The 20,152-nt window shown below is 40.5% G+C and overlaps 1 protein-coding gene across 1 annotated transcript in view; it reads right to left on the reverse strand.

The window, feature by feature from the left end:
• fry.L (FRY microtubule binding protein L homeolog) overlaps positions 1-20,152 on the reverse strand; it is a 266,400-nt gene that overhangs the window by 212,521 nt on the left and 33,727 nt on the right. The window lies entirely within an intron of this gene.

Raw genomic sequence — 20,152 nt, forward strand, 5'->3', positions numbered from 1 at the left:
GAAGGCAATAAAGGGAGTGCTTCCTGCACTATTAGGTATTGTGATCATGTCATAGTATAGGATGATCCATATTTTGAGCATTGATCTTCATGATATACTAATATGGAGGTTTAAATATGCAAGATGGCCTTTCTGTCTCTTCCTAGGGTTACCACCTTTCTGGAGGTATCTTACTGGCCTGCAGGGAAAGGGATAGGTCATGGATGTCACAGGGAGGGTTGGTGCTCTTACTGCTGGTGAATGGGCAGATCTAGGTAGGTTCAAGGGGCTGTATGTAGTGGGAGGGGAGATAGAGCAATAAAAAAAACTATACCCCCAAAATGAACACTAAAGCAACAGATAGTTTACATCAAATTAAGTGGCATATTAAAGAATCTCACCAAAGTGGAATATATATTTAAGTAAATATTACCCTATTACATCTCTTGCCTTGAGCCACCATTTTGTGATGGTCTGTGTGCTGTCTCAGAGATCACCTGACCAGAAATACTTCAACTCTAACTGTAACAGGAAGAAGTGTGGAAGCAAAAGACACAACTCTGTCTGTTAATTGGCTCATGTGACATAACATGTTTGGTTTGTTTGTGTGCAACGTGAATCCTACGATCCCAGGGGGCGGCCCTTATTTTTTAAAATGACAATTTTCTATTTAGGATTACCCAATGGCACATACTACTAAAAAAGTTATATATTATTCTGAAAATGGTTTATTTACATGAAGCAGGAGCTGTTTTATGCATTATCTTTTTATAGAGACCTACATTGTTCAGGGGGGTATAGTTTTCCTTTAAAAGGCTGGGTCAGGTGGTTGAACAGTTCAGGGAGGCCAGGAAAGTAGAGTTAATTAAATATTTACCAGTACGGTCATTTTAATACCAGCCCTGGCCCCAAGCTATTGATTTACTGACAAGTGCAGTGCCTTGTAAATAAATAGGAACCCAGCCATTTATAGGTTAAGAATGCTCGAGAGTGTTTAGGTAACCAATGTGTCTAGTCATCCCTGGTGCCTTCAGACCTCAATAGACCAAGTGATGACCAACTATTTCCAACAATAGAGAGAGTACCAATTACTGGCCAATGCACAGCTTGACTGACAATACCCCATGATGTCATGTATTATGTCATAGCACAGCCTTTGACTTCTTTAGCATCTTATAATGGGATTATAAAAACAATAAAAGCCTTGTGGGAGGTGATAAAGAACGTGTGGTCAGTATGCCAGTGAGATAATAGTTGCTCAGGCAAAGCTACATCTGTCAGCTGACCTACCACCATACAGCCATTAGGGAAATGATGCAAATGGAAAAAAAATATACATCCCGCTCCTCATATTTCCATTAGGAAAATCCATAGGGAAAACAAGAAATGAAGGTATATTGATCCTGCTGGTCATACGTTTGATTCCTGGATGAAAAGCACCTTGCACTAAATAAATACAAAATTACTGGACTCCTGCTAATACACAGGCAGACTGATTTTAACATTCAAGTTAAAAAAAAAAAATGAAATGTTTTTTAAAGAGTTAAATTGTGAAAAAAATGATCAAGATTTTTTCTCTTGCTTGATAGTATTTTTTTGCATAAAGTAAAATAAAAAACCTTGATTGTGTTAATTTATGGGCAAAAATTCCCCTAATAGCAATGAAAATTGCATAGTTACATTCATTTTTGCAAATTTGTCTAAAAATGTAAAATAAAACCCAAATGTTACAAATATTTCCCACTGACCAGCACATAACAATCTCCAGGTTTTAACTGACACATTTTTTCATTTGAACTTTGCAAGAATATTTTGACTGATAAATCTCGAACATTCAACTTTCGGGAACATAACAATTCTAAAAATACAAGGTCACTAGAAAATTAGAGTTAATATTCTTACAAATGCCTAACCCTCTTATACTTTTACTCCTAGTTAAAATCAGCAGTTGTGCTAGCACAAACCTCCCAGCATTTTGGAAAATAGAAAGAGGGACAAAAACATCGACCATGCCCATTTTTGTGGCCACACCACTAATTGTCATTGTCATTTTACAAAATTTGGCAGGACTAATTTCTGTGCTTTTTATGCGTTATTACAGTTTTGCTAATGAAGGTATATTGCCCTTTAAACTGCAAGTCACAATTCCCCAAGAGACCTGCTTATCTTAAATTATTACAATTGTTTCTTTGCTTATATTAAATTGTTGCAAAAGTATCTAAGTGCAGCTGCCACATATTCTGGGCTCTCTGTCAAAAGCCAATTAATTTATAAACGTTGAATCTTTTTCTGGCGTCAGTGCAGGAGATCAAAGAAAAAGTCGGGACATTTCAGTAACAAACCCAGGACTGCAAGTTGACCTGTCAAAATTGGGACTGTCCCGTGAAAAGCTATAGTGTTCTGGAAGGATCAGGTTAGCCAGGTAATCCATTGCAGTGGTCCAGTTCACATGTTGTAGCTCACTTTCCACAGGAAGGCTGTTCTGAAGAAAGGTATTTAATTTTAGTGAAAATCTTAGGAATGTTTCTGTGAGCAGGGCACAGCAGGAAGGTTCCCTGTCTGTGTTTGGAACTCTCAGAGGGGCTGGGGTGCTGCCTGTCACTGCAAGGAGCAGAGGGAGATGTGAACAGGTATTTTAGAGTCAATAGAAATCGAGGAAAGCCAGAAGGTAAGACAGGCCAGAGGCTGCTGAACTGATATCCCAGGAGAGTCTGCAGGTCTCACAGAGTGCAGAAGAGAGAACCCCAGAGTGGGGAAAAGTCTTGAATGTGTTCAGGTAAAATGCTAATGACCTGTGTTCCTGTCACTTTTATGTTGGGAAGAATTTGCAGAAATAAACCTGAATTTTTGCCTGAAGAAGCGGTGTCCCTGACTTTATGCTCCTGATCCTATGCTTACCTGCCTACTATAGCTAATTTCTCCCGAAAACGGTGTGTACAGACAGTCAGCTTTTGTCACAATAGGCTGAAATGTAATAAAATTCACAAAGAGCAAAACTTTGCGAATAAAAAATGTCCCTGGCGCAATGTAAAATTCTTCATTAGGCTTTGCATTACGAATCTTAATTGCTCATTGCAAACCTTTAACACCTGCTCTGGAGTTTCGTGAAATTCTATTACTTCCACTGTGAACGTTCGCGAAAGCAATTTGAACGCAAACTTTGGGAGGAAGTCGCTGAGGTCTTTAATCAGTCAAAAATGGATCAAACATGGTCGAATTTTTGCGCTAACGAAGCATATTACATTCCTCCTAATATATGCTTAGAAATGCACGAACATCAGATATTTTAGTGCATACGGTAAAATGGTAAATAGCTTTAATCCTTCATAGACAAAAATGTCATATAAATCATGTATTAATGGTATTAAATATTAAAAGGAGAAAAATCTCCTTGATGTTGTATCAATCAGCAGATTGAGGTTTTCTAGAGAATGTAAAATGGCCTGAATCATATTCTCTTACCTTATGAAAGCTTTGTAGCATTGCCTATGCACAGACATAAAATGTAGTCATTCTAGTTAGAGTAAACACGGCAGCTGCATTTCCATATAACCTACTTGTACAGAAACCCTGTATTAATTAGTCACACAGCAACAGTTTAAAATTAAAATTGTCTGCATGCATGGAGATGATGGAGTCATATATTTGGGCTGGGAAATGCTAAAAAACATAAACAGGTATGGGACCTGTTATCCAGAATGCTCGGGACCTTGGGTATTCTAATATATAGATCTTTCAGTAATATGGATCTTTTTACCTTGTCTACTAGAAAATCATGTAAACATTAAATAAACCCAATAGGCTGGTTTCGTCTCCAATAAGGATTAATTATATCTTAGTTGGGATCAATTACAAGCTACTGTTTTATTATTACACAGAAAAAGGAAATAATTTAAAAAGAATTCAGATTATTTGATTAAAATGGAGTCTATGGGATGCGGCCTTTCCATAATTCTGAGCTTTCTGGATAATAAGTTTCCAGATAACAAATCCCATACCTGCAATAGTCTTCTGATTTAGATTTTACTGAGGTCTGTCCTTAGTGGAGAAGGGGTATAGGGTATTGCAAGATCCCATTATATACCTTCACAACTGAAAATTGGGACATGTAACCTGTCCTGGTCACACCCATTTCTGAACAAACACTTGTCTCACTTGCTTGTTTATCCCCCCCCCAGGATTGACGAAAGCTGACTGACACACTCTGTACTGCACCCCCATCTCATTCCACCATAGGCAGCCGCTTTTGTTGCCAACACCAATTTCTTATGGTATGGGACCTGTTATCCAGAATGCTGGGGACCTTGTGTTTTTAGGATAAGGGATATTTCCATAATTTGGGTCACCACTAGTGATAGGCGAATCTGACCCATGTCATCATCATCATTTATTTATATAGTGTCAAGATACGCATTGCTTTGTCGCCAAAAATTCGCCAAAATGCATTGAAGTCTATAGGCGACAAATTTTTAGACAAATTGTTTTCATTATTGGAGTCTATGGGCTCATTTTCACAGCGAAACTTGGCAAAAAATTTCTCATCACAAATCCACTCCTTAAAGGAACAGTTCAGTGTAAAAATAAAAACTGGGTAAATAGATAGGCTGTGCAAAATAATTTTTTTTTCTAATATAGTTAGTTAGCCAAAATGTAAAGTATAAAGGCTGGAGTGACTGGATGTCTAACATAATAGCCAGAACACTTCCTGCTTTTCAGCTCTCTAACTCTGAGTTAGTCAGCGACTATAAGGGGGGGACCACATGGGACATAACTGTTCAGTGAGTTTGTAATTGATCCTTAGTATGCAGCTCAGATTCAAAAGCAAACAGTTATGACCCATGTGCCACCAAGTCTTAGATGGTTACTGACTGGTAACCAATCAGTGGAAACCAAGAAGATTTTGTAGACATTGTAAACTGCAGAGCTGCTGGCTGAATAAAAAGCACAAACAATAAAAAATGAAACACAGCTGTAAATTATCCCTCTCTACATCATACTACAAATTAACTTAAAGGTGAACAATCCCTTTAAAAGGGCGTAATTCTGAGCTTATTTATTTTCTTTTTTTATTTCCTGCTCGTTGCTGGCTACCCAAAATTGGCAGGTATCTTCCCTACAAATAGTGAGCTGGCAAGTTCATAGGGAGTTCCAGTGGAGGTTACAGGCCACAAGGGTCCTGAGAAACCATTTCATCAGAAACTTGTGTGCCTGGCCCCATAGGGGATTATTGCCTACATTCTGGGTGATTTTCCCACAGCAGTTAATTACTGCAGGAAATTCGCCTATTTGACAAAGGTCGCTGAGTACACAGAGGAAAGAATCAGATATAAAAGAAAGCAAGAAAAAGTAAACTAGCGGTTATTTTGATCACTAAATAATGCTTTTTCATATAGAAATATCTATTTTTAGATGCTTTAATTTTAACATCCATCAGATGACTAAGCAATTATGACTACAGAGTGCATTGAAAGGTACGCAGCTGATACATTATGGATCTCTGGTATTATAGAGCTGCAAATGGCAAACATAAATTGAAACACACATTTCGTAAATGACAAATCAGTTCTATTCTCAGACAAGCATCTTTCTATGTATTTTTAGTTCTTTGGAATATCTCCCGAGACAGTACAGACTCCGAGGTACCTCCCACACATTCTAAAAATTCTCACAGGCTATTAAAATACTTTCACAAAAGCAACTTCAGATTCTTTTATAAATCCCAGGTAACAGTCTAAACATCCATGCTTCTTCAGTTTATCATCCTACTTTATTTTATCCCCTGCTTAAAGAGGCAGTAAAGCTCCTTTTTCAATATTAGTTCAATGAACAGGGCTGGTGCTGAACAGTGAACATACTTTTTGCCTGCTAATGCACAGTACAGGTATGGGAACTGTTATCCAGAAACCATTTATCCAGACAGTGTCGGACTGGCCCACTGGGATACCAGGAAAACTCCCGGTGGGACCAGGTGTCAGTGGGCCCTCATGCTGCTAAACATTTAGCCTATTTCATGGTCATTCCATATTTCTATGAGAACAAAGAGGCTAAACAGATGGAAAAATAGGTTATAGTATGTAAAGTAAAGAGACCAAAAGACTAGAGGTTAATATTATTATTATTAACATGTATTTATATAGCGCCAACATATTGCGTAGCACTGTAAAGTAAATGTGATTATACAACTACATCACATGAATTACATACATAGAACATATGGAGTAACAAACATCACAATCAATACAGGTACAAAAGGTGAGGAAGGCCCTATGCATAGGCATACAGTCTAAAGGGAAGGGAGAAATACACAAGGTGTGGGAGTGGGCAAGATCGAATTAAGTGGGTGAGAAATGTGGTATTGTATGTGGTGTTGCGTTTGGTAGTTAAGCAGAGTGAGGGTAGGCTTCTCGAAAGAAGTGCGTTTTCAGAGATTTCTTGAAAGGTTGGGAGAAAGTCGGACAGACCGTGGGAGAGAGTTCCAGAGGAGGGGTGCAGCCCTTGCAAAGTCTTGAATGCGAGCATGTGAGGGGGTAATGAGAGAAGAGTTGAGTAGCAGGTCAGTAGAGGAGCGTATATAGAGATGAGTTCAGAGATGTAGGGAGGGGCAGAGTTATGAAGTGCTTTGAAAGTCAGTGTCATTAATTTGAATTTGATTCTGAAAGGTAACGGAAGCCAGTGCAGGGATTGACAGAATGGCGAGGCAGAGGAGGAGCGGTTGCTGAGGTGTATGAGCCTCGCAGCAGTGTTCATTATGGACTGGAGAGGTGACAGTCTCATGAGGGGGAGGCCAATTAAAAGAGAGTTACAGTAGTCTAGACGCGATATGATGAGAGAGTGAATAAGCAGCGTCTTGGGTGATAAATGATCGTATTTTGGATATGTTCCTTAGGTGGAAGTGACATGATTTAATAAGTGACTGTATATGAGGAGTGAATGACAGGGCAGAATCTAGGATAACCCCAAGGCACCGGGCCTGGGGAGAGGGGGTGATAGTGGAATTGTTAACTATGATGGATACTTCTGGGATGTTACTGGTGTTAGTTGGAGGAAAGAGAACCATTTCAGTTTTAGAGAGGTTTAATTTAAGGTAGCGTTGCGACATCCAGGTAGAGATAGCGGACAGGCAGGAGGAGACGCGAGTTAGGAGTTCTGTGTTGAGATCAGGAGATGAGAGATAGATCTGAGTATCGTCAGCATAGCGGTGGTAGTGGAAACCATACGAATTTATTAATTTGCCAAGGGAGGAAGTATAGAGGGAGAATAGTAATGGTCCCAGGACAGAGCCTTGAGGAACTCCAACAGAAAGAGGTAGGGGAGAAGATGATACTCCGTTGTAGGAGACACTGAAGGAACGATTGGTGATGTAAGAAGAGAACCAGGACAGGGCTGTGTCATGAAGGCCAAGCGACTGGAGGGACTGGAGGAGGAGAGGGTGATCTACAGTGTCAAATGCGGCTGAGAGGTCAAGCAGTATTAGTAGTGAGAAATGATTGTTGGCTTTAGCGGTTAAAAGGTCGTTAGTTAGTCGAGTCAGGGCAGATTAAATAGGTGAGTTAAGGCTTTGATTAGACAAGGATTGGTATTGCGGAGAAGATTTGAGGGAATTGGATCAAGCGGGCAGGTGGTAAGGTGAGAAGAGGCCAAAAGCTTTGAGACTTCCTCATCAGTGACAGGGGTGAAGGAGCACAGGAGAGACTGGGGAGTGTGGAGGGAGGGTGGTGGAAGTCTAGGGGGGTTGAGTAGTGTAATGTCCCTTCTGATAGTGTCAATTTTGTTTTTGAAGTGCTCAGCAATATCTTGAGCAGAGACAGATGTGCTTGGAGGGGGTGGAGAAGGGGAAAGGAGAGTGTTAAAGGTGGAGAAAAGTTGTGCTGGTTTTTTAGAAAGGGAGTTAATGAGTGAAGTAAAGTATGTTTGTTTGGCTTGGAAGAGGCTGGTGTTAAAGGAGCGCAGGGCAGATTTGTAGCTCCAAAAGTCTGATTCTGAGCGGGATTTGCGCCAGCGTCGCTCAAGTGCACGTGAATGTCTTTGGAGCGCTTTTGTATGAGCAGTATGCTAAGGTTGAAGTGGTTTGGGTCTAGAACGTTTAGTTTTTATAGGAGCAAGCTCATTTAGGGCAGTGGTGAGAGTACTATAATAGACAGAGGTAGCCACATTAGGGCATGAGATGGCCGAGATATTAGAGTGAAGAGAGTCAAAGGAAGAAGAGAGATGTGACACATCTACAGCTTGCAAGTCACGGTAAGTACGTGTTTGGGGAATAGCAGGGGGTGAGGAGGGAGTTAGTGAGAGTTCAAATGGGAGCATATTGTGATCAGAGAGGGGAAATGGGGAGTTAGTAAAATTGGAGGTTGAACAGAGTCTGGTAAATATGAGATCCAGAGCATTACCATTGGAGTGTGAGCACAAAGATAAGCCAAGGGAGGAGGTTAGTGAAAGAAGTTTAGAGACAGAAAAGTTGTTAATGTTGTTAACGGGTATATTAAAGTCACCTAATATGATGGATGGGATGTTAGATGAAAGAAAGTAAGGAAGCCAGGCAGCAAAGTTGTCCAGAAATTGTGCAGTTGGTCCTGGTGGTCGATATATGACAGCAATGGTTGAGTGAGTGAGAGGAAGAATAAAAGTACTGAGAGTGGGCCCCTGGTCTAAGGTTTTTGGGTGGGCCCCCGGTGTCCCAGGCCATCTCCCATAGGGGTGTATTTATGAAAGAGTGAAGTTAGAGATCGCCGCAGTCCTCTAAAGTGAAATTCCGTCGCTCACCATTCATTTCTATGGGATTTTGAAAGGCATATTTATGAAAGGATGAACTTTTACTTTCACCCATTTATAAATACTCTTTATATAATCCCATAGAAATGAATGGAGAGTGGCGGAATTTTACTCTAGAGGACTGCGGCAATCTCTAACTTCACTCTTTCATAAATACTTTATACCCCATAGACTCCATTTTATCCTAATAATCCACATTTTTAAAAATGATTTTCTTTTTCTCTGTAATAATAAAACAGTACCTTGTACTTGATCCAAACTAAGATATAATTAATCCTTATTGGATGTAAAACACCTTATTGGGCTTATTTAATTTTATAGTAGACTTAAGATATGGTGATGCAAATTATGGAACGATCCCTTATCCAGAAACAGGTTGCATACCTGTATGTGGTTTTTCTGAAAATCTTAGCAGCCAACAATCAGAGCACCTTAGCAGTCTTATGATTAATGAGATGCTCCTTACCTCAAAACCTAACAAAGGAAGGAAGGGGGTTGTTTATACATGCAGAGACCCTAAGAGTTAAGAGTAGGCAGCAGTGTTTAAGAATGTAAAAGGCAGAGCACAAATGTGCTCAGGGCTAGGGTTGCCATCTGTCTGGTTTTCTCCTGGACAGCCCTGTTTTTGGGATTTTGGAAATCTGGACAGGTCTTTAAAATGAATTGTAGGGACCCATAGGGTTAATGTGCCCCTATGGGTTTAAATCCCTACACTTCCTTATCTCCCTAGTTGCTGGGCAGATGCTCATGTAGCTAGTTGTAATTTGCATAGTTGTGCTATTGGCAGAGAGGTGTTGTGACCACATCCTGTCACACTTTGGTATAGTGAGTGAGAAGGGGTGGATTTTCCTCTTTGGCTTCTGGTTGCTGATCCAGCTGGATGCTTTCAGGGAACCTGGGTAGACCAAGGACCAGTAAAGCCATTTTGCCCTAGAGGGACCTGAACCTCTAGTGTGGAAGTTGGGGAGCAGGGGCCCCGTGAATGAGGCTAGTGAGTGGCAGGAATATAATGTTATAGACTCTCTAGGAGAGTAAGATAGTGAGGAAAGATAGAAAAAACAGCTTTGTGCTCCATCAAGGAGGTGTAGCAGGGAGTAGCTTCCCAGGCTGTAAGATTTGCCTACAGTGAAGGGACCATGGTGGAAAGTTTGTCAGGCTTTAGGTTCTCCTCCCTGACTATTCCACTGGGTGAGATACAGACCACGTGTGAGGAATTTCTGTGAAGGCTGAGCTGCTGTGTCTTTAAATTTTTGTGACAGGCTGCCAGACCGAGTATGAAAAGGGCAGTCCTGCACGTTTTTTCTTTTTGGCGCAAAAGAGTAGTTAGCCGTGGGGTTGGGTTTTGGAGGTTGTTCTCTGGGTGTTTCTCATTGGCCCACACCTCTGTCACTCAACATGTGCGAGAGTTCTCGGCCGCCATATTGGGGCGAGAACTCATTGACCTGTTTTCTATTAAGCTGGTGCCCGGATCTGACATGTCCACGGCCATCTTGAATTACATGCTACCCGCAGATGTATGTGAGCAGCTGCTGTTCTACACTTCTACCCAGTGCCAGAAGTGATTACCGCCATCACGGTGTTCCTGCATACACCACCATGTCTCACTAGGGCCAGGCATGCTAAACTGCCTCCACGGCTATAGAGGGTAGTTCCTGTGTTATTACAGTCTGACCAGTCCAGCGTTTCCTCAACCCATAAGATGGCCAATGAAGGTTGGGATGGCTGGCCGGATCTGGAGTTCCCGGCTGGGGTGAATCTATTCTCGATTTGTGATCCGCCTTTGACTGACAATGGGCTGAGGTACATGTCGAGAGGAGTCTTTGGGAAAAAAGTGGCAGACGGGAGACGTCTAAAGGGGGTCCCTTACTGTGGTGCTTGCGGCTGTGAGTTGCTAGGAGGGCTGCATGATTTTGAAGCAGAGTATCCCCAAAAAGACCCGATACCTTCATCAGTGCCCATGGAGTCAGATTCAGTTTCTGCGGAGGAGGAGGAGATGTTATACAGCTTCTCTATGGACTCACTGCAGAGTTTGAGATTCCTAGAGTACAGCTTTATTTGTTTATTGAAGGACTGTGGACTGTTGAAAATAGTGGGTTCTATTGAGCCCAACCACAATTCTTCTACCGCTATCTACTCGGCGGAGTTGTGTCTTCTTCCCTCCCAAGGATTGGCAAGTGTAGACCTTTGGGTGGGGGGTATGTATGATGGCTGGAATACAGTTTGGTAAGTGGTGGTACCTTACTAATCCAGTGTTGGAGTGTAAGTGAAGTGAGGAGTGGTCCAGTAGAGACACTCCTGTGTGTGTTGTAATAAAGTTTGACTAACTACAACTGTATTGCACTTGACATTTCCATGATACAGTATTGTGTATGCTGTTTTCTCTCTACAGTGACCATTGTTTCGGGGTATGTCTCAGGAGAGGGTACCAGAAGAAAGATGTTAGGTGCTGTGTTATTGCACTATGGTGTTGATATGGTGTGGGGGATGTTTTGCACCATTGTCCGGATGAAATGGATTTTTCCCCCGGGTGTATGTAGGGACCCATAGGGTTAATTTGCCACTATGGCTTTAAATCCCTACACTTCCTGATCTCCTTAGTTGCTGGGCAGATGCCCATGTAGCCTGTTATTGGCCAAGAGGTGCTGTGACCACTTCCTGTCACACTTTGTTATAGTGAGTGAGAAGGGGTGCATTGTCCTCTTTGGATTCTGGTTGCTGATCCAGGGAGCCTGGGTACACCAAGCCCCAGTAAAGCCTATTTGGGTTTTTTTTTTGCTAAAGGGTTGAATTCTCCTTTAAGTTATAGAGTCCAGTGTAACCCATGCTCCAGTATACTAGCTGGTGATTAACCCCGTTGGCCTGTATAGCCCAAAAACTTGCTACATAATGCTGCAATGATCAGCCAATCAGAGATCGCCATGTCATAAACCGCCAGATGTCTTGGGCACAGCTGTCACCCGCCCCTTGACATCGCCTGCCTGGTATTCCTGTCCGCAGAAGGTGGCAACCCTACTCAGGGCTCTTTTCCTGGATCCCACCTAGTGAGGAGGTGGGTACAAGATTGGCTCTGGGCAGGGTGTCAGGCAAAGTTTAGTGATATTTAGCTCTGTTATAGTCACTTCAGGAGTGAGAGACAGGCATGATTTCGATTAGCTGAGCAGCTCAAGGCTCCAACAAGGAGGATAGCGGGGTTAGTACTCAGTAGTGACCAGATATAGTTTTCATATCTCCCCTTAAGCGCCTCTTCCCCAGAGCTGTTATAGACAGGTGAAAAATTAGATTTCAGTATTAGAAGAATGGTCACACATAGAAAATAGAAAGTAATTGGAAAACATCTTTATTTATATAACAATCTGAAACCAACTGAACTGAAAAAAGTGTTGGAAGGTGAACAAACCCTTTAAAAAAAAGTGGGCCCAATACAGATACTGAAATTTTAGGCTAGTGTAGTAATTTTGGTATATAAAATAAATTTCTACCCATATTTGATATTAAGGTATAGTTCTCCTTTCAAAAATAGGCAAAGTTATATTTTTATAGTGCCCCTTTAACTAAATGCTGATGGTTAGTATTCTAGCTTAGCCACATATGGATTCCCCTAGGATACAGCAGCTGTCTTCAGTCTAATGGACAGACATTCCTGTAGGCAACCAAAAGTTTATTGGAGTAATTAGCCTGATATCCCTAGACAGCAAGTCCTACTATCTTTCTGCATAAGGATAATCTTGCTGTCTTGGCCTCTAGTCTGAGACCATGCGGATTTTATTCTTTGTCCTTTTGTACAAAGACATCTTTCGACATTTTATGCGAAAAAATGTATTAGAAAATCAACTGTTAGCTGATATATATAGATTACTGGGTTCTTGAAGATGGCAAAATTCCATGAACATTCACGTTAAGGTCATGTATGGGAAGTTAAACTTAGTTATTTTCTATGACAAAGAGAAAATGTTGCTGAACACAAAAAATAAATATATTATCCTGTAGTACTACAGATTCCTGAATATCTGGTCGGTTATCACCATTAAATGTAAAAAATAGAAAAATAGGAAGAAAAGGTATCAGGAGTATCAGGTAAGGTATCCATGGAATACAAGTTGAGTGGTTACGTATCAGTTAGAAAATTCCTGAATCCATTACCATATGAGCAGTCTGTGGGACTGCCAGGTTACCCAGTTAATGTGCTAGCCCTAACACAGAATTAGTTCCCCCCACTACCAATTGAGAAAATATTTTTTGTACCTTGGTTGATCAACCTCCCATGGTGACCGTCATTTCCAGTTTACTGGGTCAAAAGTCATAATATCCCTCTGTAGGAGAGGTCGGGTGCAGGTAGGGAAGGGGCAAAGTAGGTAGGCAGGTCAAGGTTGTGTTGAAGGTCAGCAGGTATGGGAGCACAGGACTCGAATGCTTCATATATTTAATGGGCAGTCAACCCCAAAATAAAAAGTTGCCTAATAAAAGAAAACATAATTCTATGCAACTTTCCAATATATATTAATTAAAAATTTTCAGTGCTTTTAAAGTTATTTGTAAAAAATAAAACAATTACTATTGAAAGCAGCATTGGCTTAACTCCTGGTTGCTACTTTTTAAACAATGTTGCAAAAGTCTTAGTTCCCCAGCAAAGACAGGTCTGTTAATCAGCTGCTTGTCTTACATTGTATCCACAATCTTAGCTATCAAAATGTATATTGAATGTATAATGAATGTATATTTATTATACCCCGAGGATGGAAAAAGTCCGAAAAAAATCAGAAAATCCAGCATCACCGAACTGCCGAGGTTGCATATAAGTCAACATAAGAAGTCCTGAAGATATCTTGATCTGCGCTTGGTTTTGTACAATAAAGATTTCATGGTTTCCGGGCGAAAATCAGAAAAAATGTTTTCTGGTCAAAAATCCGAAAAATTTATATAATCCGTTTTTTTCATGTTTTTTTGGGATTTTTTCCCGCACAGGAAATTTTCTGGAAAATGTATTGCTAAATAAGGCATAAAAACCTGTTTGGATTTGGTCGTAGTAGTTTTTACAGTGAGATAAATTCGGACTTTGATAAATGGGCCTCCCCATGTCCAACTTCTGACCTAGACTATGTAAATTGTAATTATTTCAACATTATACTAATTGTTGTATTTCCAACTTTCTTAGTTTTATATTTTAGTATTTGTATTCCATTAGAATGGTAAATAAAACCCATACTTTTAAATTAAAGTCTACACTAAAATAACTGGCAGCATATTTCCAAAAGCACTTGCCTAAAGGAGCATAAAGCAGACCAAGTATTATAGATGCTAAATGCTACCTGAGGACACTCTGAAGCCAGAGGACATTGAAAAGCAGCACTTGTGGTGGCTGTACAGAGGTACTCAGTCAACGTGTTCTCCATCTCACCTCTTATAGCCATAAATTGCAAGGCAACGAGTCCGTGTGGGCTTAGAATGGTATGAATATTATGGGAAGCAGTCTTAGTAATGAGAAGTGGTGCAAATAAACATTTCTGTGTGGCTATAAATCGCCTTCTTGAATGTTTACTGGGGAGGAGTCTAACCACACCACTTTCTTTGAGAAGGTGAATGCACTCCCAAGGCAGGCAAGTGTGAGAGAGACACAGAGTTTGTTTTGGCCGTCTTCTTGAATTATGAATTCAAGTCTAAGGCCAATCACTGCAAGACCTACACTTTGTCCTCTGTGCTGAATGTCACTTTGTACAGTAGCTGTATTTTATTAGCTAAAAAAAAAAAAGTCTCTAATTCAGCCTTTTGTATGATTTCATTCAACACATCTGTCCAAGATCAACAGAGGTGTTTCGATTTTGCGGGTCATACCATTAAAATTCTTAACATTTTGCATTGAATATGTGCTCTATCCATTGATTACAGTATAAAAAAAGTCCAACAATTTTAACTCATTGCATATCAAGGATACTTCCAAAGATGTTATTATTCTCAACATCAATTAAAAAAACATCCAGTCCTTTCATTTGGACTTTTCCAAGCTCCCCTTAAGGTGGCCCTACATGAGCTGAGAAAAGTTGCTTTAGCAGCTTATTGGACCCTGGATGAGGCCCATGGAAGAACCTGTCCACACATCAATCATGTGTGGACAGGATTCTGTTGGGAAACCCATATCTACACGGTCTCTTCTGTAAATGTATTGCATTGGTGGCCAAATCAGGCACAGATCTCCTAAATTAGTGATCTTGGTAGGTTAGTAAATCTTAATATGTATGGTCATCTTTACAGACTAAAGGCTGATTTTCCCCAGTCATGAAATGTTTTTGTATATAGATCAGGGCTCATGCTCATGGACTGGGCTGGTGGGACACCGAGAAAAAACCTGGTGGGCCCTGGCCCTCATGGACCCCCACCCACCCAGACCTGTTCCCCTGATCAGACGCACACTTAAAAAATACTTGCGCTGCCACGGCTCCACGCAGGCGCACAGAGCGATGGGAGCTGGGAGGGGCCCCTGGTAACTGCCTGGAGGACCCTTCATGTGGCAGTCCCGCTGGTTCCCCATTGCTACAGTCCGACCCTGATCAGGGCTGTCCAACTGAAGGCTCACAGGCTGGATGTAGTCCTTCAAGAGAATTTAATGGACCCTCCTTGACCATTAACTCCATCACTATCTTTGTATGATATAGTAGTTCTACAACTTACAGTATATAATAATACAGCCCACAAACATGTGACATGTTAATTGTCCCACAGCATGGAAAATCTTGGATTTATATATTTTCTTGTGATATCTAAGCTAGTTCTGACTAGGTTTTTCCATGTGTTGGTCCCATTATCTAATATACCACCAGTTAGAAAACATTAAAAATGTGATACTATTGAAAAAAACCCTCTGGATGGACAATCCTAGTCAAGTTAACAGACAGTAGGCAAAAAACAATGATTGAACGCCACAATTGTACTAGACTAGATACAGTGTTTATCAGAGACTGTGTCTGTATTCCTAGTGGAGCAGCCCGTAAGCACGTTCCTAGATCCCACTGGTTGGAAGCACCACGTTACCAGTAACTAGTAGCTCCTGGGCCTGGGTGCAGGTCACCTGGGCCCTACCCCAGAAGCATTTTTCTGGAGTGGACTTGTGCCGGCACAAGTGCCTGGTGGCCCCTAAGGGGATATGGCCCTGATGCAATCGCACCTGGAAGTTCCTCCCCTGCAGATTACCAAACACCAGGTATCCAGTCTCTCCCCAAACCTCTATGAAGTGACTCCGGTTTATCCTGTGCCCACAGTTCATTGCAATACTGGCAGAAGTGCTAGAGATATATCAAACACTCTGTATCAAAAGAGTTACATTAGCAAAAGAGTTACATTTGTAAAAGAGGGCTAAATTCTACCCATGGATATTTACAGAAATGCAAAACTGTATATTTTGAAGTCTCAGTGGGTATTAGTAAAAAAAACAGTCTTAAGAAATTAAAACATGACTTTGATAGAGCTGTATAAAAATAAAGCTACTTTCACTAAATATGAAATAAACTACAGTATTCTATTATTTTGTGCTTTTCAGCACATGCATTTTTGATCTATGTTTATAATGAAATTTTGTGTTGTGCTCTGCTGGGAGCTGGAACAAAATGCAATAACTAACAATAGACTCACAAAGGCCTACTAATAGCGAATACACTTAACAAACCCTGCGTACAACTTAATGGAAAACTAAACAAAAGGAAAGCTTGTTCCATCCAGTACATAGCAACCTTAAGAGCTTTTGTTTCCATTTCCAAATTATGATAGTATGTGGATCACACCTGTATAAGAAATGCAGTGTTTATCATTTTCCTCTCAACGAATACTTTGCCTATTGTTGAGTTTCTTAAGACTTCCTTCCTGTGAAGGAACAGTGCATATCAATTCCAAAAAATCACAAGCTTCAGTTGACTTTCAATTGGGCCTCAATGGAACTGTATTGCATTATATAATAATGAATAATTACTGTGTGCTGTGTTATACCAATGCACTCTAAACACAATTATAAATACAATCTTAAAATGACTCATATTCATCTGCTATGTCTTATAGGGCATTCTGGGAGAGGCATGGCTACATACAGGTAAATGGAAAAAAGTGCACTACCTTTCCCTTTTCTCTAGTTGGTTATTTTTTAGGTCAGCTCTATTGAGACACTTCTCAGTGGCTTAGACCCAATCATATCTCCTTTGTATTGGGCATGTGCCATTCACAGAGAAACAAAGTTTCCCTCACATGGTTGGAATGGGCCAATGGGACACCAGATGGGCCCTGTCCTGGTGGGCCCTACTGGCCAAAACCCACCCCCCCTGCCTGCCTGAAACTATGAGCTCTCCATGTCCCGATCGATAGCAGATAAGCAAGTATGCACTGATGAGGAGGGGAGAGGTGGTCGGAGGGAGGTTGCGACTAGTGCAGGGGGGGCATGGAGTTTGCAGGGGGTTTGGGGCCCAAGGTGGGTGTGTGCGGGACCTTGATGTGGCAGCCCTGCTGGCCCTGGACCCCCAGTCCTACATTGACCCCTCAGATCTGGCATTGGCCTTGGGTGTTTTTTTTACTATATAGGAAAGTCTTGGCCCCCTGACACAGAACATTTTGTCTCTGGCCTCAAGCAGAGAACACTGGTGGAAAAATGCCACCCTGGAGCCAAAACATACCAAGCCACTAAAATGTTCAAGCTAGTTTTTTGGCACAGAGCTTTGCCTGTCACTCTTCGGTGGTGGAGGTAACAGGGGAAGGGAAGTGTATGTATGCTGCTGTTCTCCACCTGAAGGCAGTGGTGGATAAAACATGCCTGTGCCAGGGATGTTATACTCAATTTAAATTATTTTCCTAGTTCACAGGCCAGACAGTATTAGTCTATTTTAGGGATGCGCCAAATTTGCGAATTGGTCAGGGATTTGGCCTTTTTCAGCAGAATCAGATTTGGCCGAATCCAAGTCCCTGGCTGAACCAAATTTGGATCCTTAAAGGAATTGTTTAGTATAAAAAAACTGGGTAAATAGATAGGCTGTGCAAAATAAAATTTTTTACTAATATAGTTAGTTAGCCAAAATGCAATGTACAAAGACTGGAGTGACTGGATGTCTAACATAATAGCCAGAACACTACTTCCTGCTTTTCAGCTCTCTTGGTTTCCACTGATTGGTTACCAGGCAGTAACCAATCAGTGACTTGAGAGGGGGGACATGGGTCATAATCTGAGCTTCATGCTAAGGATCAATTGCAAACTCACTGAACAGATATGTCCCATGTGACCCCCCTTATAGTCACTGACTAACTCAGAGTTAGAGAGCTGAAAAGCAGGAAGTCGTGTTCTGGATATTATTATTAGACATCCAGTCACTCCAGCCTTTATACATTACATTTTTGGATAACTAACTTTATTAGAAACATTTTTTATTTTACACAGCTTATCTACTTACCCTGATTTAATTTTTACACTGACCTGTTCCTTTAAAATCACGTGACTTATCACAACATTCTGTGTACCTTCCTTGCCCTGATTTGCACCCAAGAATTAGGATTCAGTTCAGGATCTTTGGTGAAGGATTAGGCCGAACCCCAAAATAATGGATTCATTGCATCCCTAGACTCTTTGTATTCCTATTTATAGGTATTATAAGCGGTATGTACACAAATGTTTTTCATTTGATCGGATGGTGGTGTTTGTGTGTGCATGCATGCTGGTTGGGTTTTGAGTTTTTCAAGTAATACTGAAGTTTTATAACTGCGCTTGTGTATCCAAGAAATATATTAGCATATCCCAAACATCAGTATATTATATTATCTATGTTATTCTGTTTTATAACAATATGCCAACCTGTGCATGGGTTGTTACTAATACTGCATACACCCTGGTATGAGGATGTCAACACCAATGAAAATAGTTGAAATTCAACAGGCTTAGGATGAGAATTTCAGTTCTTTATATTTCACATTATACTTGACTGTGCTAAGAATGACCGCATTTAAATATTGTTGGAATGTACCAAGTTCTTTGCATATATAGAATTGTGCCGGCTTTCCCTGACTGAACTGTCATGCTCAGTGAAATAGAGGCTTGAGCAATATGATAGCATAGGAGTACCTGATTGGGCGCAGCAGGTAAAGGCATGAAGGAAATAACTAAGTTCAATTATTAATGACAATAAAAAAGAAAGCGACACAACTGCACTTATCTATTGAGAGATATCACTAAACTGGCTGCATGCATCTCCTATTGTGCTTATGCAACCTGGATATATCTTTTTAAAAAGAAATGACATAAATCAATATTTTTCGACGTCACATAAATAAAAAAAAAAGGAGTTAATAAAAAAATCTATTGCAATTAATTTACATTTATTTGACAGTTTTAGACATATAATATAATATATGAATTTCTAATGCCAGAGGAACACTGGCTTTGGTTTTATTATAAGTGCTACTGTGCATGGCGTCAAAAGCATGTCTGACATTGCACATACTCTGCATAGCAACATATTGGGTGGGGTTCAAAACACATTCAAATACACCCTGTTCGGTGTGCTGTTAGGAAACAGCTGCCTAGGAGGTACATGTTCTGGCTGCATTCAACACAAAGGACAAGTTATTATATGAATTTATGTTTTCTTTACGGGAGTTAAATATATACACAGGTATGGGATCCTTCATAAGAAATTTCAGATTGCTTTCCATGATTTTTTTACCATTTTTTTTACCTTTCCAAAGGGGTTGTTCACCTTTAAATTAACTTTTAGTATGACGTAGAGAGATATTCTGAGACAATTGGCAATTGGTTTAACATTTTTTATTATTTGTGGTTTTTGAGTTATTTAGCTTTTTATTGAGCAGCTCTCCAGTTTGACATTTCAGCAATCTGGTTGCTAGTCTCCAAATTCCCCTAGCAACCATACATTGATTTGCATAAGAGACTAGAATATGAATAGGATAGAAATATAAGTAATTAAAAATAGCCATAGGAATAAATGTGAACCCCAGTGAACCCTTACTGAACCCCTATTTGAATGAAGAGTCAGAAAAAGAAGTAGGGATGCACCGAATCCAGGATTCGGTTCGGGATTCGGCCGGGATTCGGCCTTTTTCAGCAAGATTCAGATTCGGTCGAATCTTTCTGCCCGGCCGAACCAAATCCGAATCCTATTTTGCATATGCAAATTAGGGATAGGGAGGAAAATCACTTTTTTGCGTCACAAAACAAGGAAGTAAAAAATGTTTTCCCCTTCCCACCCCTAATTTGCATTTGCAAATTAGGATTCCGATTTGGTTCGTTATTTGGCTGAATCTTTCACAAAGGATTCGGGGGTTCAGCCGAATCCAAAATAGTGGATTCGGTGCATCCCTAAAAAGAAAGCATATAATTCAAAAACTATAAAAAAGAAAAAATTAAGACCAATGGAAAAGTTGCTTAGAA

Source organism: Xenopus laevis, chromosome 2L (assembly GCF_017654675.1).
Source record: "Xenopus laevis strain J_2021 chromosome 2L, Xenopus_laevis_v10.1, whole genome shotgun sequence".
Lineage (NCBI taxonomy): Eukaryota > Metazoa > Chordata > Amphibia > Anura > Pipidae > Xenopus > Xenopus laevis.